At 38.6% G+C, this 26,831-nt stretch overlaps 1 pseudogene; it reads left to right on the top strand.

The window, feature by feature from the left end:
• The first annotated feature begins 10,425 nt into the window (after positions 1-10,425).
• LOC104659449 lies at positions 10,426-12,645 on the top strand (annotated as a pseudogene).
• The last annotated feature ends 14,186 nt before the right edge of the window (positions 12,646-26,831 follow it).

The following is a 26,831-nucleotide window of genomic DNA, read 5'->3' as shown; positions in this document are numbered from 1 at the left end:
CCAAAGACCAAAGGTAGACAAAAGCACAAAGATGAGGAGAAACCAGAGCAGAAAATGTGAAAATTCTAAAAATCAGAGCACCTCTCCTCCTCCAAAGGAAAGCAGCTCCTCGCCAGCAATGGAACAAAGCTGGACAGAGAATGACTTTGATGAGTTGAGAAAAGAAGGTCCCAGACGATCAAACTTCTCCGAGCTAAAGGGGGATGTTCAACGCCATTGCAAAGAAACTAAAAACCTTGAAAAAAGATTAGACGAACAGTTAACTAGAATAATCCATGTAGAGAAGTCCTTAAATTACCTGATGGAGCTGAAAACCATGGCACGAAAACTGTGTGACGCATGCACAAGCTTCAGTAGCCGATTTGATCAACTGGAAGAAAGGGTGTAAGTGATTAAAGATCAAATGAATGAAATGAAACGAGAAGAGAAGTTTAGAGAAAAAAGAGTAAAGGCAAATGAACAAAGCCTCCAAGAAATATGTGAATATATGAAGAGACCAAATCTATGTCTGCTTGGTGTACCTGAAAGTGACAGGGAGAATGGAAACAAGTTGGAAAACACTCTGCAGGATATTATCCCAGAGAACTTCCCCAACCTAGCAAGGCAGGCCAACATTCAAATTCAGGAAATACAGAGAACACCACAAAGATACTCCTCGAGAGGAGCAATTCCAAGACACATAATTCTCAGATTCACCAAAGTTGAAACAAAGGAAAAAACGTTAAGGGCAGCCAGAGAGAAAGGTTGGGTTACACACAAAGGGAAGTCCATCAGACTAACAGTGGATCTCTCAGCAGAAACTCTATAAGCCAGAAGAGAGTGGGGTCCAATATTCAACATTCTTAAAGAAAAGAATTTTCAACCCAAAATTTCATATCCAGCCAAGCTAAGCTTCCTAAGTGAAGGAAAAATAAAATCCTTTACAGACAAACAAATGCTGAGAGATTTTGTCACCACCAGGCCTGCCTTACAAGAGCTCTTGAAGGAAGCACTAAACATGGAAAGGAAAAACTGGTACCAGCCATTGTAAAAACATGCCAAATTGTAAAGACCATAGATGCTAGGAAGAAACCACATCAACTAACGAGCAAAATAACCAGCTAACACCATAATGACAGGATCAAATTCACACATAATAATATTAAACTTAAATGTAAATGGGCTAAATGCTCCAATTAAAAGACACAGACTTGCAAACTGGATAAAGAATCAAGACCCATCAGTGTGCTGTATTCAGGAGACCCATCTCATGTGCAGAGATACACGTAGGCTCAAAATAAAGGGATGGAGGAAGATCTACCAAGCAAATGGAAAAAAAAAAAAAATAGCAGGGGTTACAATCCTAGTATCTGATAAAACAGACTTTTAACCAACAAAGATCAAAAGAGACAAAGAAGGCCATTACATAATGGTAAAGGGATCAATTCAACAGGAAGAGCTAACTATCCTAAATATATATGCACCCAATACAGGAGCACCCAGATTCACAAAGCAAGCCCTTAGAGAACAACAAAGAGACTCAGACTCACACACAATAATAACAGGAGACTTTAACACCCTAGTGTCAACATTAGACAGATCAACGAGATAGAAAGTTAACAAGGATATCCAGGAATTGAACTCAGCTCTGCACCAAGCAGACTTAATAGACCTCTACAGAACTCTCCACCCCAAATCAACAGAATATGCATTCCTCTCAGCACCACATCACACTTATTCCAAAATAGTTGAAAGTAAAGCACTTCTCAGCAAATGTAAAAGAATAGGAATTATAACAGTCTCTCAGACCACAGTGCAATCAAACTAGAACTCAGGATTAAGAAACTCACTCAAAACCGCCTAACTACATGGAAACTGAACAACCTGCTCCTGAATGACTACTGGGTACATAATGAAATGAAGGCAGAAATAAAGATGTTCTTTGAAACCAATGAGAATAAAGACACAACATACCAGAATACCTGGGACATAATTAAAGCAGTGTGTAGAGGGAAATTTATAGCACTAAATGCCCACAAGAGAAAGCAGGAATGATCTAAAATTGACACTCTAACATCACAATTAAAAGAACTAGAGAAGCAAGAGCAAACACATTCAAAAGCTAGCAGAAGGCAAGAAATAACTAAGATCAGAGCGGAACTGAAGGACATAGAGACACAAAAAATCCTCCAAAAAATCAACGAATCCAGGAGCTGGTTTTTTGAAAAGATCAACAAAATTGATGGACCACTAGGAAGACTAATACAGAAGAAAAGAGAGAAGAATCAAATAGACTCAATAAAAAATGACAAAGGGGATATCACCACCGATCCTACGGAAATACAAACTACCATCAGAGAATACTATAAACACCTCTACACAAATAAACTAGAAAATCTAGAAGAAATGGATAAATTCTTGGACACACACACCCTTCCAAGACTAAACCATGAAGAAGTTGAATCTCTGAATAGACCAATAACAGGCAATAATTAATGGCCTACCAACCAAAAAAGTCCAGGACCAGACGGATTCACAGCCGAATTTTACCAGAGGTACAAGGAGGAGCTGGTGCCATTCCATCTGAAACTATTCCAATCAATAGAAAAAGAGGGAATCCTCCCTAAACCATTTTATGAAGCCAGCATCATCCTGATACCAAAGCCTGACAGAGACACAACAAAAAAGAGAATTTTAGACCAATATCCCTGATGAACATTGATGCAAAAATCCTCAATAAAATACTGGCAAACCGAATCCAGCAGCACATCAAAAAGCTTATCCACCACGATCAAGTGGGCTTCATCCCTGGGATGCAAGACTGGTTCAACATACCCAAATCAATAAACACAATCCATCATATAAACAGAACCAAAGACAAAAACCACACGATTATCTCAATAGATGCATAAAAGGCCTTCAACAAAATTCAACAGCCCTTCATGATGAAAACTCTCAATAAATTAGGTATTGATGGGACATACCTAGAAATAATAAGAGCAATTTATGACATACCCACAGCCAATATCATACTGAATGGGCAAAAACTGGAAGCATTCCCTTTGAAAACTGGCACAAGACAGGGATGCCCTCTCTCACCATTCCTATTCAACATAGTGTTGGAAGTTCTGGCCAGGGCAATCAGGCAGGAGAAAGAAATAAAGCATATTCAATTAGGAAAAGAGGAAGTCAAATTGTCCCTGTTTGCAGATGACATCATTGTATATTTAGAAAACCCCATCATCTCAGCCCAAAATCTCCTTAAGCAGATAAGCAACTTCAGCAAAGTCTCAGGATACAAAATCAATGTGCAAAAATCACACACATTCCTATACACTAATAGCAGACAGAGAGCCAAATCATGAGTGAATTCCCATTCACAATTGCTTCAAAGAGAATAAAATACCTGGGAATCCAACTTAAAAGGGATGTGAAGGACCCCTTCAAGGAGAACTACAAACAACTGCTCAATGAAATAAAAGAGGACACAAACAAATGGAAGAACATTCTATGCTCATAGATAGGAAGACTCAATATTGTGAAAATGACCATACTGCCCAAGATAATTTATAGATTCAATGCTATCTCCATTGAGCTACCAATGACCTTCTTCACAAAATTGCAAAAAACTACTTTAAAGTTCATATGGAACCAAAAAAGAGCCCGCGTTGCCATGATAATCCTAAGTCAAAAGAACAAAGCTGGAGGCATCACGCTACCTGACTTCAAACTATACTACAAGGCTACAGTAACCAAAACAGCATGGCACTGGTACCAAAACAGAGATATAGACCAACGGAGCAGAACAGAGCCCTCAGAAATAATACTACATATCTACACCCATCTGATCTTTGACAAACCTGACAAAAACAAGAAACGGGGAAAAGATTCCCTATTTAATAAATGGTGCTGGGAAAATTGGCTAGCCATAAGTAGAAAGCTGAAACTGGATCCTCTCCTTACTCCTTACACGAAAATTAATTCAAGATGGATTAGAGACTTAAATGTTAGACCTAAAAACCATAAAAACCCTAGAAGAAAACCTAGGTAATACCATTTAGGACATAGGCATGGGCAAGGACTTCATGTCTAAAACACCAAAAGCAATGGCAACAAAAGCCAAAATTGACAAATGAGATCTAATTAAACTAAAGAGCTTCTGCCCAGCAAAAGAAACTACCATCAGAGTGAACAGGCAACCTACAGAATGGGAGAAAATTTTTGCAATCTACTCATCTGACAAAGGGGTAATATCCAGAACCTACAAAGAACTTAAACAAATTTACAAGAAAAAAACAAACAGCCCCATCAAAAAGTGGGTGAAGGATATGAACAGAAGACAAAAGAAGACATTTATGCAGCCAACAGACACATGAAAAAATGTTCCTCATCACTAGCCATCAGAGAAATGCAAATCAAAACCACAATGAGATACCATCTCACACCAGTTAGAATGGCGATCATTAAAAGGTCAGGAAACAACAGGTGCTGGAGAGGATGTGGAGAAATAGGAACACTTTTACACTGTTGGTAGGACTGTAAACTAGTTCAACCATTGTGGAAGACAGTGTGGTGATTCCTCAAGACTCTAGAACTAGAGATACCATTTGACCCAGCCACCCCACTACTGGGTATATACCCAAAGGATTGTAAATCATGCTGCTATAAAGACACATGCACACATATGTTTATTGTGGCACTATTCACAACAGCAAAGACTTGGAACCAACCCAAATGTCCATCAATGATAGACTGGATTAAGAAAATGTGGCACATATAAACGTGGAATACTATGCAGCCATAAAAAGGATGAGTTCATGTCCCTTGTAGGGACATGGATGCAGCTGGAAACCATCATTCTCAGCAAACTATTGCAAGGACAGAAAACCAAACACCACATGTTCTCACTCATAGGTGGGAATTGAACAATGAGAACACTTGGACACAGGAAGGGGAACATCGCACACCAGGGCCAGTCGTGAGATGGGGGCAGGGGGGAGGGATAGCATTAGGAGATATACCTAATGCAAATGATGAGTTAATGGGTGCAGCACACCAACATGGTACATGTATACATATGTAACAAACGTGCACCTTGTGCACATGTACCCTAGAACTTAAAGTATAATAATAAAACTTTAAAAAATGAAAGAAACTACAAAAGGAACACCCAAAAATTTACAAATACATGGAAATTTAAAAATCTACCCCGAATGATATTCAGTTAACAATGAAATTAAGATAGAAATTTAAAACTTCTTTGAAATGAATGATAATAATGACACAAGTTCTCAAAACTTCTAAAATACAGCAAAAGCAGTGCTAAAAGGAAAATTTATAGCACCCTAAATGGCTACATCAAAAGGATCACAAATTGACAACCTGTCATCACGCCTCAAGGAACTAGAGAAACATAAACAAACTGAACCTAAAGCTAGCAGAAGAAAAGAAATTACAAAGATCAGCGCAGAACTGAATGAAACTGAAACAAAAAAAAAAAAAATACGAAAGATAAATGAAACAAAAAACTAGTTCTTTGAAAAGATAAACATAATTGGCTGGGCACAGTGGCTCACACCTGTAATCCCAGAACTCTGAAAGGCCAAGATGGGCAGATCACCTGAGGTCAGGAGTTTGAGACCAGCCTGGCCAACATTGCAAAACTCTATCTCTACTAAAAATACAAAAATTAGCCAGGTGTGGTGGTCCGTGCCTGTAATCCCAGCTACTCAGGAGGCTGAGGCAGGAGAACCCTGGAGGTGGAGGTTGCAGTGAGTCAAGATCATGCCACTGCACTCCAGTCTGGGAGACAGAACGAAATTCTGCCTTAAAAATAATAATAATAATAAAAAGAAAAAGAAAAGAGAAAAGAGAAATGAAATTTATTGACCATCTAGATTAATGAAGAAAACGAGAGAGAAGATTCAAATAATTTCAATTAGAAATGAAACTGGAAACATGACAATCAACACCACAGAAATATAAAAGATCATTCACGATTCCACACTGTGGAATACTACTCAGACATAAAAAGGAACAAAATAATTTATTTTTCCAGCAACTTGGATGGAGCTGGAGGCCATTCATTATTCTAAGTGAAGTAACTCGGGAATGAAAAACCAAATAGCATGTGTTCTCACTTATAAGTGGAAGCTAAGCTATGAATACACAAAGGCATACAGAGTGCTATAATGAACTTGGAGACTCATAAGGAATCAAACTTGACTTATAGAGCCAATAAAAGCCGCTTGGGAAGACTAGCCTCATACTTTGTCTACACAATCCCTGTACAGTGTTCCTGACCTGTGGTAAGTAGAGAATGTCACTTTCTGACAGACTCAGGAGCCCCAAGTTATCTTGGGATCTGAAGAGGAGAGAAATTTACCCTTAAATTATAGGAATTTGATAGTACAAACCCATGGCTGGGTTCTGCTTTAAATAAAAAAGTCATATCTGATATTCCTTTTATGGAACAAAGCTCCATCAAAGCTAATTTTAAGACCCTATATGGCAAATAATTCTTCTTGCTGCACTTTATACAAATAATCAGGCCAAGTATAAGACTAAACCTTATTTTTGCAAACAAATTGGTCCTATTATGATTTGTCTTTAGTAAAAATGGAAAAGTTATGTTTCAAAAACTATGGTACACCTGTTATTATAATATATTCTAGTCTCGTTGGTTGTTTTTTAGGTTTTTTCTCTGCACTTTAGACTGACTCTGCTTATTCCTGTAAACCAACAGTGATCTCTGGCTGCTGCTCAAAATAAGCAAGAGGGATGGATAATGTAAAAACCTGGATCAATATTCTAGTTCTGGGCACATATTGGATTTAGCTAGCAATCCCATATCAGCTTGGTTTCAACAGTTGCTCAGTTCATGGAAAGCCTTCTTGTTTAGTTTATTTGGGATAGTTTTGCTAATTTTCCTTTACTGTTGTGGAATGTATTGCTGTTGTACTCTTTGTGTAGGAATGCAGGATAAGCTTACTCAATGTTTTCCTAAATTGAACACTTATTAATCTTCCAGATATCATCTTTTGTCAGAATTCAGAATTATGAATGATCCTCAGCATATGGATGCCTTGTGACTGAGCTCCTCTCTACCTAAATACAAGAGATCCTAATAGTTAGGCAAGAACATCATTGCCCCTATTCAGCCTGAAGAAGTTACAGAAGATGGGTCTTTGTCCCTCAATAACCCTTAGGATTAAGGGTTCCCTTGTAAAAGGGAGGGGGGAAATATGTCAGATGATTGCCATTCTGAACCCAGAGAGATTCCATCCTGAATAGGCACTGGGTAAAATAAGGCCAAGACCTACAGGGCTGCATTCCCAGGAGGTTAGGTGTTTTTAGTCACAGGATAAGACAGAGGGTTGACACAATATGCAGGTCATAAAGACCTTGCTGATAAAACAGGCTGTTTTGAGAAGCTGGCCAAAACCCACCAAAACCAAGATGGTGTTGAAAGTGATCTCTGGTTGTCCTCACTGCTCATTATACACCAATTATAATATATTACCATGCTAAAAAGACACTCCCACCAGTGCCATTACAGTTTACAAATGCCATGGCAACATGAGGAAGTTACCCTAAATGGTCTAAAAAGGGAGAAACCCTAAGTTTCAGGAATTTCCCACTTTTTTCGGGAAGTCCATGAATAGTCCACCCCTTGTTTAGCATACAATCAAGAAATAACTAAAAGTGTACTCAGTTGAACAGCCCATGTTTCCATTATTTTATTCCTGTACTCCCTTAATAAATTTGCTCTCATTAAAAAAAAATGAATTCACTACTATATAATTCATCCATGTAACCAAAAACAATTTGTTCCCCAAAAGCCGTTGAAATAAAAATATATTTTTAAAAAATAGAAATTAAACAAACAATAAAATAAACAAAAGGTCTGAATAGACATTTCTTAAAATAAGACATAAAGATTGCCAACAGGTATATAAAAAGGTGCTCAATATCATTGATCACCAGAAAAATGCAAATCAAAGGTACAATGAGATATCATCTCACCTCAATGAGATGGCTTTTATCCAAAGCACAGGCAATAGCAAATTCTGTTGAGGATGTAGAGAAAGGGGAACTCTTGTTCACTGTTGGTGGCAATGTAAATTAGTACAGTCACTATAGAGAACAGTATGGAGTTTCCTTAAAATACTCAAAACAGAACTACCATGTGATCCAACAATCCCACTGCTAGATATACACACAAAAGTGAAGAAGTCAATATATCCCAGAGATATCTGCACTGCCATTTTTATCACGGCACTATTTAATATAGCCAAGGTTTGGAATCAACCTAAGTGTCTATCAACAGATGAATGGATAAAGAAAATGGAGATTATATATACAATGGAGTACTATTCAGCCATAAAAAAGAATGAAGTCTTGTCATTTGCCACAACATAGATGAAACTGGAAGACATTATGTTCAGTGAAATAAGCCAGGATGAAAACAAACAAATTTCACATGTTCTCACTGATTCATGGCAGGTAAAAACCAAATCAATTGAACTTATGAAAATAGAGGGTAGAATGATGGTTGCCAGTGGCTGGGAAGGGTAGTGGGAAAGGGTAGCAGAGGATGCCAAGATGGTTAATAGGCTCAAAAATATAGTTAGATAAAATGAATAAGATCTAGTATTTGAAACTACAACAGGAGAGTCAACAATAACTTATTGTATCTTTTAAAATAACCAATAGAGTGGAATTTGAATATTCCTAACACAAAGAAATGACAAATGCCTGAGGTGATAGATACCCTATTTACCTTGAGGTGACTATTACACATTGTATGCCTGTATCAAAGTATCTCATGTACCCCGTAAATATGTATACCTAATATGCACTCATAAAAAATTAAAAATAAAAAATGTTTTTTTAAAATAAAAGATGATGTTACCCTCCTTAAGGTATGTCCTCATGTCCCCAGATGGTTTCTAGGCCAATAAATAAGGTCAACAATCAAATCTCAGCTTGACTAGGGAAACAATTCACCAAGAAATCACTATAGGACCCAACTCATATGGGCCTGCATTAATAGTGAAAGCACATTAGATGTCGATCATGAGTATGCTCCACCAGGGGAGCAGAATATAAGGGAGAGGTTGTTGAAATCAGGGCAATCTCTTGCAACTGAAGAAGTAGTACCCCAAGAAAGACATCTGGAATCAGTTCTGTGCTACTGGGATAGCTCCTTTAAAATTGGGGGCAGGGAGGAAATTACGGCCTACAACAAACCAGGTGATTCCAGAACTGCTTTAGAAGAGTGCTGAGGAAGGAGTCAAGAGGCTCAGAGAGGTGGGAATGTTCAACTGGACCTATCATATAAGACCTGAAAATCCAGAAGATGACTGTGTTTCTCAAGAGAATCAAAAGGGGACACTCTTTTTACTAAAGCAATAATAAATGCGAAGTGTTGCAAGGGCTAGGGATGAAGGGCACTGGCCTCATTGAGAGGCTTGGCAGTGTCTATGCTTTGTACACCAGGGATAATGGTAGGGAAGCCCCTGGGATTCAGGGATGATAGGATTATGAAACAGCAGAGGCCAGGAGGTACCACTTAGCCATCAAGAGCAAGATAGATGTAATTATCCAAATAGATAACAAAGATTGAATGGAAACCGGGGGGCTGTGACATACAGAGATCTGTAGTGATGGTTAATAAATCATGGTGTGCCTAGAGCTAAGATGGATGAGGGTACTGCCTCACTCACACCCAAAAGAAGATCAATAATGGGTGAGCCAAAGGCTGATGTCAACTGCCACAATAAAAAATTATAATCTCTCTATCCAGTTTCCAAACCTAAGCCAGTTCTCAAATCCAGAGCCATCAACTGAAGCAAGGCTAGGTCCTCTGCAGAAAGAACCCAACACACAGTAATTGTATACACTATCAATTCTCTCAGACCTTCCCTAGACTGATAAACCAGTATTACTATATATGGGGAAAGTGGAAATGTATGTATGTATGTATGTATGTATGTATGTATTTGAGTTAGGGTCTCACTCTGTCACCCAGGCTAGAGTGCAGTGGCACGTTCATAGTTCACTGCAACCTCAAACTCCTGGGCTCAAGCAGTCCTTCCACCTCAGCTTCCCAAGTAACTGGGACTACAGGCACTTGCTACAGAGCCTGGCTATTTTTTTTTTTTTTTTTTTTTTTGTAGAGGCAGGATCTTGCTATTTTGCCCAGGCTGGTCTTGAACCCCTAGTCTTAAGCAATTCTCCCAAATTGGCCTCCTAAAGTGCTGGGATTACAGGCCTGTGCTACCACGCCTGGCCAGAAATACTCATATCTTTAAACAACTCTCAGATGCAGTGTCTGAGCTGATATTGACACCAAAGTAACCCAAATGCTAACGGGGTCCTTGATTCTGTGAATGAGGAGGCATTCCAGTTTGCTAAAAAATTTATTGGGGGTGAGGGAAGGAGATGATCAATGAATTAAAAGTTTTTGAAATGTTTTATGTGAAAGCTTTTTATTTGGACACATGTATCATTGGTTACTTTCTCAACACTGAAAAAATAAAGAGAAATATGAATTCAAGAGTCCACCCCCTGGTTACAGTTGTACTTAACTAGGAAGACAAATATAGATTGTCATCACTTGTAGACCTTCATACCAAAAAAAGTTTTTGGTTGCTTCTACTTACAAAGGAATAAATAATTGTATTTTGCTGATGATTTTGTAATCAACAAGTAATAATTTATAGCAGGCTTGGGGAAAATGTGAAAACTTGAATTGTAGCATTGCCTTGGTAGACTTACTAATTTGGTAGATGCTATAGTTTGAATATGTCCCCAAAATTATAATTTCCTGTGCAAAAGATGGAGTAAAATTTTCTGCAAGTGGAGAACTTGGATGTGGTAACACTGTTACAAACAAGTAATGACAATAAAGAAGGGGCTGTTGCCATAAAGATGAATGAGCCAGTTCAGCTAACTTGTTGAAAGCCTAATCTCCAAAGCAACAGTGTTGGAAGATAGAACCTAAAAGGAGGTGTTTAGCTCATGAGGGCTCCACCTTCACGAATTAATTAATGCTATTATAAAAGGGTGAGCCCAATTCTCGTTTCTCTCCTTTCCTCTCCAGCTCTTGTGCCATGTGGGGACACAATGTTTCTCCTCGCTGGAGGTTGTAGTATTCAAGGCACCATCTTGAAAGCAGAGAGACTGAGCCCTAACCTGACCATGCCTTGATTTTAGACCTGCCAGCCTCTAGAACTGTGAGACAATAAATTTCTGTTCTTTGTAAATTACCAGTCTGTGAAATTCCATCATAGCAGCACAAAATAGACTAAGACAACAGGCTACTACCTCAGATCCGCTCTGCCTGTACCACACCTTGTATTCTACTTCTATCATAACACCTATCTAGTAGATAGAAGTTATGTATTGATTTATATAGTGGTCTCTATTTGTTATCTATTGGTGCATAACAGATTGCCTCAAAACACAGTGTCCCAGAACAACCACATTTATTCTCTCGCAGTTTCTGTGAGTCAGGAATTCAGGAGCAGCTCGATGGTACTAGTGCAGGGTTTACCATGAGGTTACAGTGAAAAGGTTGACTGGGACTGTAGTCTTTGAAGGCAGCCTGAGGCCAGAGGATCTGTTTTCCAAAGACCATCATTTGGTTGGCAAATTAGTGCTGGCTGTTTGTGAAGGTCTTCAGTTTCACCACCTGGACCTCTTCAAAGTGCTGCTTGAGTGTCTTCATGATATGAAAGCTGACTTCTTCCAGAAACAGTGAGAAGTCACAATGTATTTTATGACCTAGCCTCAGATATCACACACTGTCATCTCCACAACATCTTATTAGTTGCACAGTCAGCCTTATTCAATGTGAGAGATAGGCCTGCTGGGACAACAGTTCAAGCAGGTGAACCTACACAGCATGAAAGTATCACACATTTCCTTGGTGCAGTTCACCCTGCATGCCCAGGGCTTCAACACATACCACTGTGACCACAACCTAGCCATAAGCATGAGCCTCACCAGCACGTCCAAAATGTTAAAATATGACAATGGCAGTGAAGACATCATCACATGGAGGGCTGAAGGTACCATGGATCTCTTGGTGTTAGAATTTGAAGCACTAAATCAAGAGAACTTTTAGACTATGAATTGAAGTTAATGATTTTAGATGTTGAGCAACTTGAAATTCCAGAACAAGAGTACAGCTGTGTAGTAAAGATGCATTCTAGTGAATTTGTGCATATATGCCAAGATCTCAGTCATATTGGAGTGTCTGTTATAATTTCCTGTGCAAAAGATGGAGTGAAATTTTCTGCAAATGGAGGACTTGGAAATGGAAACATTGTCACAAACAAGTAATGACAATAAAGAAGAGGAGGCTGTTGCCATAATGATGAATGGGCCAGTTCAGCTAACTTTTGCCCTAAGGTACTTAAATTTCTTTGTAACAGGCACTCCACCCTCTCTTCCCAGTAACACTCAGTATGTCTGCAGATGCACCCCTTGCTGTAGAGTATAAAACTGCTGGATATGGAACATTTAAAGTATTATTTGGCTCCCAAAATTGAGGATGAAAAAGGATTTTAGAAATTCTTAAAATCCAAGAAAATAAAACTAAACTTTTTGAAAATTGCTTCTGAGATTCCAGCGCGTACTGAAGTCATTTCCATCAAGAAATTTATGCCTCTGAATACACAGGTAGATACTGTTTTCTGTATATAACATATTTTTTCCTCTATCTTCTAGAATCTGTTTAAAGTAAAAAATCCAAAGTCAAATCTGGTCTCATTAACCTAGAGAGATATCTGCTTTACTTACAAATATTCCTTCTGATTTTTATAACAAGAGGGATATAAAAGGGATCTTGACTCTAAATGCAATTTTAAGAATTGTGTTTCTGATTTAAATAAAGGTTTTTTTTGTTTGTTTATTTTTTTAGATGGAGTCTTGCTCTGTCACCCAGGTGGGAGTGCGGTGTTGTGATCTCGGCTCACTGCAAGCTCTGCCTCCCAGGTTCACGCCATTCTCCTGTCTCAGCCTCCCAAGTAGCTGGGACTACAGCGCCCGCCACCACGCCCTGCTAATTTTTTGTATTTTTAGTAGAGACGGGGTTTCATCGTGTTAGCCAGGATGGTCTTGATCTCCTGACCTCATGATCTGCCCGTCTTGGCCTCCCAAAGTGCTGGGATTACAGGCGTGAGCCACCGCACCCAGCTTAAATAAAGTTTAATCTGAATTTTAAATGTCAAAAAAGAAACTAGCACATTGGCAGAGTAATTTTGTCTTTTGAATCTACTAATAAAAAATGTGGTTTATATTTTGTATGTCTGTTTTTATTTACAATTTTACATTTCTAAAAACTAATTTTATTATATTTTACACAAAGTACCAGTCCACAATACACCGAAAATAAAACAAACAAAAAGTCATCCTTCACTATGGATCACTCCAGAAAGACTGTCCTAAACCACACATATGCTGCAAATTGAATGGAGATACATGAACAGGCATGACTTGAGTCCTGGGGGGAATCAGCAGGTGCTTTATTTTTATGGTCTGGGGAGCATTCTGGAAATGATTCTAGATATCTAGCATCTTTGGGAAGATTATAACTCATATTATCTCTGGGGAGATAACAATTAGAAAGTTGAGGCCAGTTGACAGACTCTAGGACCAGGAAGCAATTGCATCTCTGTCCAGGCAGTTTGACAAAAGAAGGAGTTAAATCTGAAGAGAGAAAATCTAAGTACCTATGACCGCTGGCAGAACATGGTGCTGTGTAGCTCTTTATCAGGAAATCTTCAAGCAGCTACTCGACATCTTTAAGTGTTCAACCATGGTTTGCAGAGAGCACCCTGATGACCTCAAAAAAAATGTGCCCTTTCCAATATCCCAGATTTTTTTTCATGGTATCCTGATAGCTAGAATGCCATCTGTAGACTAAGAGACAGCACATATATCTGGAAGAGAAAACCTGAGGAATGTAAAGACGTACTGGCCATTATCAAAAGACAATTATACACAGTTATTTACCTGGGGAAAGACGGATTAAAACCACCCTAACTTACATCTATAACAAATGTTATTTATGTAATATTAAAAAACAACTAAAAAATTAGGCCTTTAAAACTCTCCAATAGCATGCTCATGCTATTTTTATCTAGCATCTACAAGTCTTGAAGTCCCTTATTAGTTTTTTCCAAAAGGGCTCCAATTATTCTTTTGGTACTGAATTGTTTCTTCCTAAGTTACGATCTATTCTCAGTAGCAACTGTCTTCAGCAATCCAGTAGACATTCTCTCCAATGGCCTCTCTTTATGCATAGACCCAGCCTCTGGGAGTTTCTGGCAGTCTCACAAAGAACTAAACGTTATTGTTTTTGTTGTTGTTGTTGTTGTTGTCAGGGCAGCTCAGGTCCATTCTGTGAATGTTTCCTGCTATTCTACAAGTGCACTTCAGTCTTGCATGCTATATTCACCCTAGAGAAATCACAAGATGAAACTGAGATAAAAGAGAGCCCACCAAATTTTGAAAGTATTAATAAAAGTTTAAAGTACTATGACTGAAAAGTATAGGTGGCTTGTAACAGAGGGTCCCTGACCTAGTCTGAGAGATTTAGGGAGGCCCACCTTGAACAGGTAATGTTTAAGATAAAATCTGAGTAATACAGAAAAGTTATATTTGTCTGGTATCTCAATACTAAAACAATTATATTAGTGTGAATTGTTGACTTACAGATACTCATCCAACAATGAAAAAAATATTTTTCCTGCATTCTAACTATGACCTAGAGTAGTAATCCCATAGAGTAACTATTAACTTTACAACAATAAAAAGTACAAAATCTCAAATGTAAACAATCTCTCAAACATAAAACTGAACAATTTCTCCAAGTTCTATTTACAGATAACAGCAAGAGAGTGGAGACTACAAAGCCCAAATTTCATCAAACAGCCTAAAACTTTCAAGATCAGCAACTTGACAGCAAACATGAACTTTTAATCAAACCGACTTCAAATCAAACCTCTGCTTCCCTGACAAACACTGAAAGGATCAAACAGGGTAAGCATGTTATCTTGTTTGTTAATATGGTACATAATACTCACCTCACAGGGTTGTGGTCAGGATTAAATTGACTATGTGTATAAACTGCCTGATGTTAACTAAATAAGCACTCAATGAGGATTCGTTTCTTCCCACTAAATAAAACCAAACAGAAGTTTTCTCTTAGCTAACATTTTAAATATCAAACAAGAATTATAACAGAGACAAACCCTATTGTAAAAATCAAACTAAATAGAATAAGCCTTCTTTTTTCCCTTCCCCAAGATGAAGACTACAGGAGCAAAGGTCATTTAGCTGGAAATTTAATTGCATGTTTACTAGAATTGGGTACTTCAAAGTCTCTTTTCTGGAAATCAGAGATCTGTCATTGAAGAGTCAAATTGCTCCATTATTTGTGCTCTGGCTGACCCAAAGGAGAACTTGGCTCAACCTAAATAGAATGAGTTGTAGATTTGTGAAAGCTGTGTGGTGACCTCGTGTTAATCATGTGGCAATTAACATGTCCTCTCTTTCTCTCCTCAATATAGTTTTAGACCACATATTTTTCGAGGATTAATGTTTATCCTTGAAATGTAGGTGTGTGTATGTTTTATACACATGATAAAATCAGTCTAAGAGTGAAAAAAACAGATGAAACAGTAATAAAAGTGTGATTACTGTTCAAACTAACAGAAATATCACCCAGGAGAACTAGCATGGAGGACCAGGCCCATCCCAGATCTGGGACCCCAAAGCTACTATCCCACAAATTGTTCTGTAGAAGATAGATAGGTAGGTAGGTAGATAGATAGATAGATAGATAGATAGATAGATAGATAGATAGATAAATACATACATACATACATACATACATACATACATACATACATAGAATGTAATATCAGACTCTATTGCCCTAGTCCTGAAATTCTAGTGCTGTTCTGGCTGGAGATGTGGAGCTATTTACTAAGCTTCAACCAAGTGACGGAAACATAGGGGAATGATTTTTAAGAGAAAGTAGATCCAGGGAGTGAGACCACTGGGACTGGGATTCTCCAGGCTACTCATATAATTGCCACAGTGAATGTTTGAGGCAGGCACCAGGAGAGTCAGATACACATGAGATTTCAGGAAATGAGGACAAGCACTAGAGAGCCTCTATAAAGAAATCTTCATGAAGAGCTTTCACTTTGGCTCACTAGAAACATTTTATATCTCTTGAAATTTTCTTAATTCAGACCATTTACATGGTTTGAATTCCGACTCCCACTGAAATTTTTTTTTAATCATCCCACTGGCCAGCTTTCCATCCTATCATTTGTGACACTGCACATTTGCTGTACTTTCCCTCTTCTGGTATTTCCCAAAGTGCCACCGACCCAAGACCCTCGTGGATAGCAGACTTTGCCAATGGTTTAGGAAAGACAGGGAGATTACAGTGTAGTGCAATATGAACAGACAACAGCATTAAATTCAGAGTTAGATTCTGCTGCCCTGGTGTTCCCTGGCCATCTCCACTTATGGAATATTTCTCTCTTCTCGCTCATCTTATTCAAGCCTATTCTTGCCCTTCTCTATGTTCTCCTCCAAGTAATGGTACTACTGTTGCACCAACCCAAAAGCAAAAGACCAAATATCTCTCCTACTTTATTACTTACAACAATATTATTTTATTTGTATTACCTACAACAATTTTTTTTGTTTTTATTACTTACAACAATATATTATCTACATCCCTTCCCTCAAATCACTGACCAGAACCACTGTCCCACATTATTAGCCATGACCAGTAGGGCACTTTTCCTACACCAATGTGAGCTTTTTTTCCCTTGGCCAATTATTACAAATTATAGGCATATTCTAAAATAACACTCTTTCTTCCAGTTACATAAGGACATACTTGCTAAATGGATGTGTACAGATGCCTTGCTAGTTTTCAGGGGGAGTTTATTTTAAAATGGTGACACTCTGGATCACCTAGGCTCCTGCTTTCCTAACATCCCCCACTCTGCTTACAAGAGGACCCTTAATCGTAAGGGGAGATGAAGGGCAAAGGCTGGTCTTCTGTAACTTCTTCCTGCTGACAGTGGATGTTCATTTTTGGGACAGGATTTTCTCATAAGGGTCTACAGCTGGTCTCTGGGGTACCAAGGGAGGTCCTCATTTACATGGTATCCTGATGAGTCTACGGGCATAGACCCTGCCAAGTATTGGAGGAGTAAAAATCCCTAGATGCCTGATCTCTGAGGCCTAAAGGCAGGGTGTCTTTATTTCCCGGGTCAGAAGATGGGATGGATTGGAAGCTTTGTGTCAGTATCATCTTTATGTGGAATTGTTGTAATCTAAAACACACAAACTTTACCAAGAATTTAAACAAGCAAGGGCCAAAGATTAATAATAAGATAACTATCAAAGGCCCTAGGAAGGGCAACAACTAAGTGAGACTCAGGAGGGTGCTTCTAATGGCTGACCAGATACAGTTGGGATTGGTGCCTTGGTTATATTTATGCAACCACACAGCTTGTTCATGTATTTTCTTTATATCTTCTTCCATGTGAGCTGAGGTGTTTACATAACTGCAGCAGGTTATATTGATTTTGGTGCACACTCCTCCTTGTTCATCCAATAAGTAATCTAGTGCTACTTTTCAACCAATAAGTAATCTAGTGCTAATCTTAATTCATCTAAAGCATCCCCCATTTTATGAGACAGTGTTTAGAAATGAAGAAGTAAAGTTTTGAAGAGTTGCCTAATAATAAGCAAATCTTCCCTCTGGGGCTCCAACTCCAGCCAATATAAGGCCAATTGTCCATTTAGCTCTCAGGTGAGTGATGTTATATAACTGTATATTAGAGGACTTTGCTTGTCATATTGTACATTGACCCCTGAACCAAACATTTTCATATACACTGATAACCATGGGTTTCACAATCTCAAATGAGAAACAAGTCTTTTATAGGCCAATCGAATGGGTGACCACATAGCCATAGGTATCTGTTGGGGATGCAAACCTGTGTGGGATGGGAGTTGTTAAGAAGATTGAGTACCTATAGGAAAGAGTAGGAATGTTACTTATCTGTTTATTTGTAAAACCACAGCTTTAGGTCTTCTAGGGGTTCACAAGTGTGGGTTGTGGTGATTTTCTCAGGTGCCTGCAGGGACTCATAAGAAACAGGCTTAATTTTGGACATGTGTAGACAGCTAGTCATTTAGCTGAAGTTTAACAGCAGTGGGGGTGCTTAAAAATAACCTGATAGGGGCCCTTCCATTTGGGTTGTAATTAATCTTTGAGGAATTCCTTCTTTCCAAGTTTTTAATAAGACTAAGTCCCCTCATTGAACAGGGGAGCTATGAATATCTATGGACGTGGTCCTAATGCATGTATATTGACCGAACATGCATGTAACGTATAACATTGTTTACCTTGGGATGGAGACTTAACCCTTACCTGGCATGGTCTTAGATCCTGTTCATAATTTGACATCTTATTGCCATAAAGAATGTTTTCTGGTCAGGCGCAGTGGCTCACACCTGTAATCCCAGTACTTTGGGAGGCCGAGGCAGGTGAATCACCTGAGGTCAGGAGTTCAAGACCAGCCTGGCCAACATGGCGAAATCCCATCTCTACTAAAAATACAAAAATCAGCTGAGTGTGGTGGCACACACCTGTAGTCCCAGCTACTCGAGAGGCTGAGGCAGGAGAATCACTTGAACGCAGGAGGTGGAGGTTGCAGTAAGCTGAGATCACGCCACAGCACTCTAGCCTGGGTGACAGAGTGAGACTCCGTCTCAAAAATAATAATAATAATAATAATAACAACATAAAATAATAAATAAAAATTTTAAAAAACACAATGAGATACCACCTTACTCCTGCAAGAATGGCCATAATTTAAAAATCAAAAAGTAATAAATGTTGGTGTGGATGTGGTGAAAAGGGAATATTTTTACACTGTTAGTGGGAATATAAGCTACTACCACCACTATGGAAAACAGTGTACAGATTCCTTAAAGAACTAAAAGTAGAGCTACCATTCAATCCAGCAATCCCAGTACCCAAAGGGAAAAAGTCAGTGGTGAAAAAGACATATGCACACACATGTTTATAGCAGCACAATTCACAATTGCAAAGATATGGAACCAACCTAAGTGCCCATCAACCAACAAGTAGGTAAAGAAAATGTAGCACATATACACCATGGAATACTACTCAGCCAAAAAACAAAATGAAATAATGACCCTTGCAACAACTTGGATGGAGTTGGAGGCCATTATTCTAAATGAAGTAACTCAGGAATGGAAAACCAAATATTGTGTGTCCTCACTGATAAGTGGGAGCTAAGCTATGAGGACTCAAAAGCATTAGAAAGACTTTGGGGATTTGGGAGGAAGGGTGAAAGGGGGTTGAGGGATCAAAGACTAAATATTGGGTACACTCTATACTGCTTGGTTGATGGGTACACCAAAACTCAGAAATCATCGCTAAAGAACTTATCCATGTAACCAAAAACCACCTCTTCCCCAAAAACTATCCAAATTTTAAAAATAAATAAATAAATAAAAACCTAAAAAAGTCTGTTCTGTCAATCTTATGATCACTATTTTAAAAGGAGGAGTCTATTCTGTCAATCTTATGATCACAATTTTAATGTTAATCTGGTTGGTTGTGCCTGAATTCCAGGGGAGGGCGGGGGGAGAAGTATAGTGAGACATATGTGACCCCCAGCTTCCCTTCATGGCCTAAACTACACTTTAAATGTTTTTTAAATTATTATTATTATTTCTTTTTGTCAAGAGAGGAGTCTATTCTGTTGGGGTTCTTAGGATTTTATTTTATTTTTTTACATTTATAGTCCATCCTTTTTGTCAAGGTATCCCAAGTTTTTATTTTGTCCCATATTGATGCTGAATGTGTGTTATCAAGTCCCAAAGGTGTGTTATCTGTCCCAGATCCATCATGGCCCTTGGTGGAAACTCTATGGGTAGGGGACTTAGAGTCAAAAGACTGATAGCCAACTAAATGCACTAGGCCAGATGGGAATGGAAGTGGGTAGACACTCATTAACCTTAAAACCTCTTTTAAGCAAAATAAATCCCAAAAACCAAAAGCCAAAAAGTAAGGTTACAAAAATTGACTTATCTATAAATTCTATGCATCAACCTACTGCAATCTTGGCTTTTAGCAATTAGCTATACAAATCATAGCATTTTGTTCAGCTATTTAGGACTCTGTGTACCATCCTTGATTTGGAGGGTCTGAATTAATTTTACTCCTCAAAACCAGCCCTTACAATCTCATATGATAGTCTCTGGGCCTGGGGGGATTTAATAGTTTTAAGTTCTGGAGGTAAAACAAAACATAAGGATGATTTCAGGTAAAGACAAAATTATTAACTAAATCTTAATGGTTGTTAACACAGGCCTGTCCCTGTGCTTCATGAAAGCTGTTTACTCTGAAGGTTGCGTTTGCCAGGTCCAGAGACAAGGCTTTGGTTAACTTGAGTTTGATGTCAGATACTTGCATGAGTCAGTGTCTTCTTTAGATAACATATGTGTACTCAGGAGTCAAAGCCCTCTAACTTAATAGCACAGTATTGATTAATAGTACCTGATAAGAACCTTTTACAAGGAAGCTAGAGATGGTGATAATGAAGTCCATGACATGACGGAAAGCTGTAAAAAGATTTTATAACTTTGTGTGATTAATTTTTATAGCTTTAATAATCCCAGCAATTAGTTGGACTTCATTTAGGGTTTAATTTTACAGATGTTTGTTAAAAATGATGAAGGCTTAAAACATTTGATATAAACAGATGCAAAGGTCACTGTAAAATAATAGTTACTCATTTAATCAAAGTAGTAATTAAAAGACTTTAAAGAGAACACAGAAAGCCATACGGATGTAAAAACTTTAGCCCTTTTAAATCCCAAGTTTTTAAAAAGCAGTTGAAAACCTAATAAAGACAGGAATTGCAAAATCCTGTTTCTTAAGTCAGTTACCAAAACGTCAAAAAAAACTTCTGCAATATGACTGCTTCTCCTTGTGAGAAGCCCACTTAGATAGTCTGGAAGTCAAACTTGATGGGAAAAAAAACTGCTTGAATTTAACAAGACACAGGTGTGTTCAAGGTTATCAGTAGAGTGGGGAAATATGTGACTCTTGGGAAGAGCATGAGTTTTCTGATTACATTGAAAATGTAGACATATCAAGAAAAGCCAACAGTACAAAATCAAATTATACTGGAGGAAAGCATCGCTTCTCTAAACTTGCAACATAAAACATTTTAGCATTAGGCTACAACAACAGTTAGAACTAGAAGAAAAAAGTTACAGGAGCTAACAAAAATGCTGAAGGAGAGAGTTATTATCTCAGGCTTTCTCAAGGGGAGAAAAAGCTGAAAGCAGCAGGACATGGAAAAGTTGAACTGAGATATGATTGAGAGATTTTTTAAAGAAATAGATTATAAAATTAAAAGTAAAAATTTCTTGCAATTTCATTAAGAGCAAATCAACACCTTAAGAAAATCTTGTTTTAACATAAGGGTCTAATCCTAGAAAGACTATTATAAATTATTTCCTTTTAATTATAACCAACTTAATCACACACAAAATTCCTTTCATAAATTCCCCTTCACAAAGCTTATCACAATGTATACAGACCACCTACAACAAGCTTGGACTTTCTGACTTGTCCTAAACTTCCCTTTTTCTTAATCAGTCATTTTATTTTAGGACAGAAATTTACCATACAAGATCCTTTTTCATGCAAAATATTCTCTTTTTTTAATAACCTGACTTACCAAAAAATACATCTTCATATCCATAACTTTATGTTTCTCTCTCTCTCCCCTACTTACTGGTTCTTCTTCACTTCGTTTCATAAGTAATCATTTTTAAGTTCATAATTTGAGTTGACCTTTAGATAACTTCTGAATTTGACAAAACGATTATTTTTCTCAATAAGACTAGATTCCAGGAGGCTCTCCTCTCCAATGCTATCCAGAGAGATGCCAAATTAAATAACCCAAAGAACAAAAATCATCAAGACCAGAAAGAAAATGATAGCTATTAACTTCAGGGCATGCAAACATAGGTCGACATCCATCACTAGTGAGGCACAGATAGCAAGTATTCAACAGAAAAAGGGGACAAAGGGGAACCAAGAAGCAGTAGGTGCTGACAAATATCTCTCGTACCTCAAACACTTTATCCATCAGGGAGACATTGCAACCCTAGACCCCTAAAGGTTGAAAAACCATGTCCAACAGGGTGGCAGCCGGCCTGGAGGATCCCATAACTCCAGGCTCCTCAGCAGACATGGCCCAAAGGATCCAACAACCGGGGACCCCTAACCCCCAATCCCTGGGGAATAAAAGGAACATGGGTATCTCTGTGTCTCCTTGGGTTCAGAAGGCTAAGCAGAGTGCAAAAAGGAAAAGGGACAAGAAAGGGAAGACAAGGGACAACAAAGGGCACTCACTCATCCATGAATCCAGAAACTTAGGAAGCAGGAAATCCTCAACTATTTGTCAGATGTTAGCATTTTATAAATAAAACCATTCCACAATTTTAGAAACCTGTTTTCCCATATCATAAACTTTCTTAATTGGCAATCACCCAGATATCCAACAAGTAATCCAAGGAAAGATGTAAACCAAAACTTTGGGTAAAGAGGTCTTTGGCGGGGGTTTGGTTTTTTTAAAAAGGGCTTTTTCACCTTTTTTTTTTCTTCAGTTTCAAATGAGTTTCTAATGTTTACATTTTAGCCAGAACTGGTTGAACTGTACAAGAAAAAAAAAATCTCCAAGTAACTTTGAACAATAAGTTTAATCTCAGCACCACTAGCCTAATAACAGCAGATTCAAAGCAGGAAGAAAGAAAAGAGAGAAACAGAGAACTTCAGATGTGGTAATCAGATAGCAAGCATGAAAAGTGAAAGTAGTGAACCTCTGGGTCAGCCATACAAGGCCAGCATAGAGCTGCAGTAAAAGCAAAGGCATCAAGCTGGAAAATCATGAGAACTATAGCTTTTCCACACCTGGCAAAGGGGACCAGGTGGATTAATACAAAGCACATAGTGGTAAAGATCTTGCAAGGCTACTTCCATTTTTATTATACCCCAGGGACTCTAACCTCATGGGCTCAGACTCTAATCTGAATATCGGCTTTGCCTAAACCTAATAGAGGACACCAAGATGGACCCAACTTACCAGAGGGGCCAATGAGAGCTGTGCAGACTGAATTTCCTCTCATCTTAAGGTCCCTTTATGGTGTCCCCAGAAGATGATGCTAGAAAGGGGTCTTTTCAAGATCCACATCCCAAGAAAAGGTTCTTGGATCTCACACAGGAAGGAATTCAAGGTGAGTCTCAGAGTTCTGTGAGAAGAGATAGTTTACTGAAAGCCACTCTGTTACCCAGTAGAGCATCCTCAAAATGCAGAGGAATGTACTGTCTTTAAGTTTTTCTTATAAAAGGTCTTGCCTATGTAAAGATTAAACTGGCTGTGCCTATGTGCACGTACGCTGACAGCATGACTAAATGTATTATTCTATTGATTTAAAGAAAACTATCCTTGATATCTTAGTGTGTAAGTCCATCGAAGCATAACTATATCTTGAAAGCATATATTGTTATGGGTGCTGTGACATCTGGACTTTGCTGTTGTAGGAGTTTGTCCTTGCAGGCATTACCAAGCGCTTCCTTAGTGGTAAACATCTTAGGACCATAGGTCATGACTGGCAAGGAATATGCCTTGTTAGTTTTAAGATAGAGCTTATTTGAAAATGATGTTACTCTGGCTCTCCTAGGCTCCTGCTGCCCTAACATGTCCACTACTTTTTAGTATTTCAGCATTTTCAGCACTTTCCAGCATTATTACTCCCTTTCAAGGAATGTCCAGAATAGGCAAATCAGTAGAAACAGAAAATAGATTAGTGGTTGCCAGAAGCTAAATGGAAGGAGAAATTAGCAGATATGGGGCCTCTTTTGGGTGATTGAAATGTTCTAGCCAGGCGTGGTGGCTCATGCCTGTAATCCCAGCACTTTGGGAGGCCAAGGCGAGTGGATCACCTGAGGTCAGGAGATTAAGGCCAGCCTGGCCAACATGACGAAACCCCGTCTCTACTAAAAATACAGAAATTACCCAGGTGTGGTGGCGGATGCCTGTAGTCTCAGCTGCTCGGGAGACTGAAGCACGAGAATCGCTTGAACCCAGGAGGCAGAGGCTGCAGTGAGCTGAGATCACACCACTGCACTCCAGCCTCAGTGACAAAGCGAGATTCCATCTCAGAAAAAACAAACAAACAAAAAAAAGAAATGTTCTAGAACTAGTAGTGGTGATAGTTGCATAACATTATGAATATATTTTGAAAACATTAAGTTGTACACCTTGAAATGGTGTACATAAAATTGTAAATTTTATGTTAAGTAAATGTTATCTCAATTGTTTTAAAACAGGAAGAAAAGAAATAGTGAGGAAATGAACCACAATGTAGAAGTGTAGGCAGAAAAAGACAAATGGGCCAGGCATGGTGACTCGCCTGTAATCCCAGCACTTTGGGAGGCCGAGGCAGGCAGATCACCTGAGGTCAAGAGTTTGAGACCTGTCTGGCCAACATGGTGAAACTCCATCTCTACTAAAAATTCAAAAATTAGCTGGGCGTGGTGGTGGACACCTGTAATCCCAGCTACTCGAAGGCTGAGGCAGGAGAATCGCTTGAACCCTGGAAGTGGAGGTTGCAGTAAGCCGAGATAGCACCATTGTACCCCAGCCTGGGAGACAGAGCAAGACTCTAACTCAAAAAAAAAAAAAAAAAAGAGACAAATGGGTGAAGTGCTGAGGAAATGCAATCTATACATTTTTATAACTACTCTACCTTATCAGGGCTAAGACATCAATTGTCAGGTACACCATAATTTTATGTACCATTATGAAAGAAAAATGCTGCCAATTAAACTATGACATGCCATTCATAGTAAGAAGCAACTGATTACAGAGATTTTAACATGAAAAGGAAAGTGTTTTAGAATCTAGGAGAGATGTCCTTAGATGTAGAAAATAAAAATTATTTTAAAAATAAGGAGAAAGGAGGCCGGGCGCAGTGACTCAAGCCTGTAATCCCAGCACTTTGGGAGGCCGAGGCAGGCAGATCACAAGGTCAGGAGATCAAGACCGTCCTGGCTAACACACGGTGAAACCCTGTCTCTACTAAAAATACAAAAAAAAAAATTAGCCAGGCTTGGTGGCGGGCCTCTGTAGTCCCAGCTACTCGGGAAGCTGAGGCAGGAGAATGGCATGAACCTGGCAGGTGGAGCTTGCAGTGAGCCGAGATCACGCCACTGCACTCCAGCCTGGATGACACAGCGAGACTCCGTCCCAGAAAAAAAAAAAAAAAAAGGAATGGTTGGTGCAGAAACCCAATGAGTTCAATTTGAAACATCTTGGGCTTCAAATGTGCTATTTGGGTATTCAAGTTGAGAATGACGGAATATTATAAAATATTATTTATGCTAATATAATGGGAGAGAAATTATATTTCTAAAGGTATATATAACACTGGGAATTTTGAAAACATCTAGAAGCCCAAAAATTAAAAGTCACAAAAGGTAAAACCATTCTCATAAGAAGAATCCACGATTTTTTTTTTAACCTTTAGAAGAAGCCCTCACATTCAAATGCCCAGGATTTACTATTCTGATACCTCTTCTCCCTTCTCCTCTCAAAACAATTCTCAGCAGGTCCTTTAATATTTATAGAAAGGAAAAGACCATCCTTAACTTCAAAAAGTTTATCAAGTGCAGCACAGAAGCAAAGACCAAAAAAAGACAGATACCAAGCATTCAGAAAAGAGTGTTAGTGCTGATTGTGTTTCCAAGGTCATTATTCAATTTGACCAGCATTTAGTAATCACCTAGTATTTTGGGGGGGCTCTGAAGTATACTCTTCAGGATATGAAATGTAAATAAAATACAATCTCCACAGTTAAGGAGGCTACAGGTAGGAAACAGGTTGTCAGAAAAGACACAAGTAACAGAACATGAGGCAAAATAAGCAAAACTTACCTTGCTTCATTTGCCTATTTATGTGTAAGCCTGAAGAGTTATGCAAACACGAGTGCTACAGAGATTCAAAAAGGAAAAGACCATATCCAAATAGAAAGAGTGGGAATGCAAGATAGGGACCAGGAGACGCACCTTAAGGAAATATAAGGGGTTAGTTGGCCACAGTAGATGCTCCAATCAGAGCAAACTGAAAAAAAGGCATGCATTACATTGGAGAAAACAGTTTCAATAGAACAAAGAGATGGAAATCAAATGAGTTGAGTGAAACGTGGTTAGTGAAACAGTAGAAACAAAGAGTATAAATTATGCCTTCAAAAAGTTTAATAGAACTGAAATATTTAAGAGATGGTGGAATACTAAGGGACTATTAAAAGAAATAATGTAGATAATGAAAACACACTGCCAGGGAAAGATAGTAAAAATATGTTGTTAAATTTCCTAAAACACATGGAACACAGAATACTTACATGCACGTAATATCAAGCTTCAAGATATGTAAAATAAAAAAAAGCACTATCAAAAATTAACAAATTCGGCCGGGCGCGGTGGCTCAAGCCTGTAATCCCAGCACTTTGGGAGGCCGAGACGGGCGGATCACGAGGTCAGGAGATCGAGACCATCCTGGCTAACATGGTGAAACCCCGTCTCTACTAAAAATACAAAAAACTAGCCGGGCGAGGTGGCGGGCGCCTGTAGTCCCAGCTACTCGGGAGGCTGAGGCAGGAGAATGGCGTAAACCCGGGAGGCGGAGCGT

Source organism: Rhinopithecus roxellana, chromosome 2 (genome assembly GCF_007565055.1).
Source record: "Rhinopithecus roxellana isolate Shanxi Qingling chromosome 2, ASM756505v1, whole genome shotgun sequence".
Classification (NCBI taxonomy): domain Eukaryota; kingdom Metazoa; phylum Chordata; class Mammalia; order Primates; family Cercopithecidae; genus Rhinopithecus; species Rhinopithecus roxellana.
This window is presented reverse-complemented; position numbering and strand designations above follow the sequence as displayed.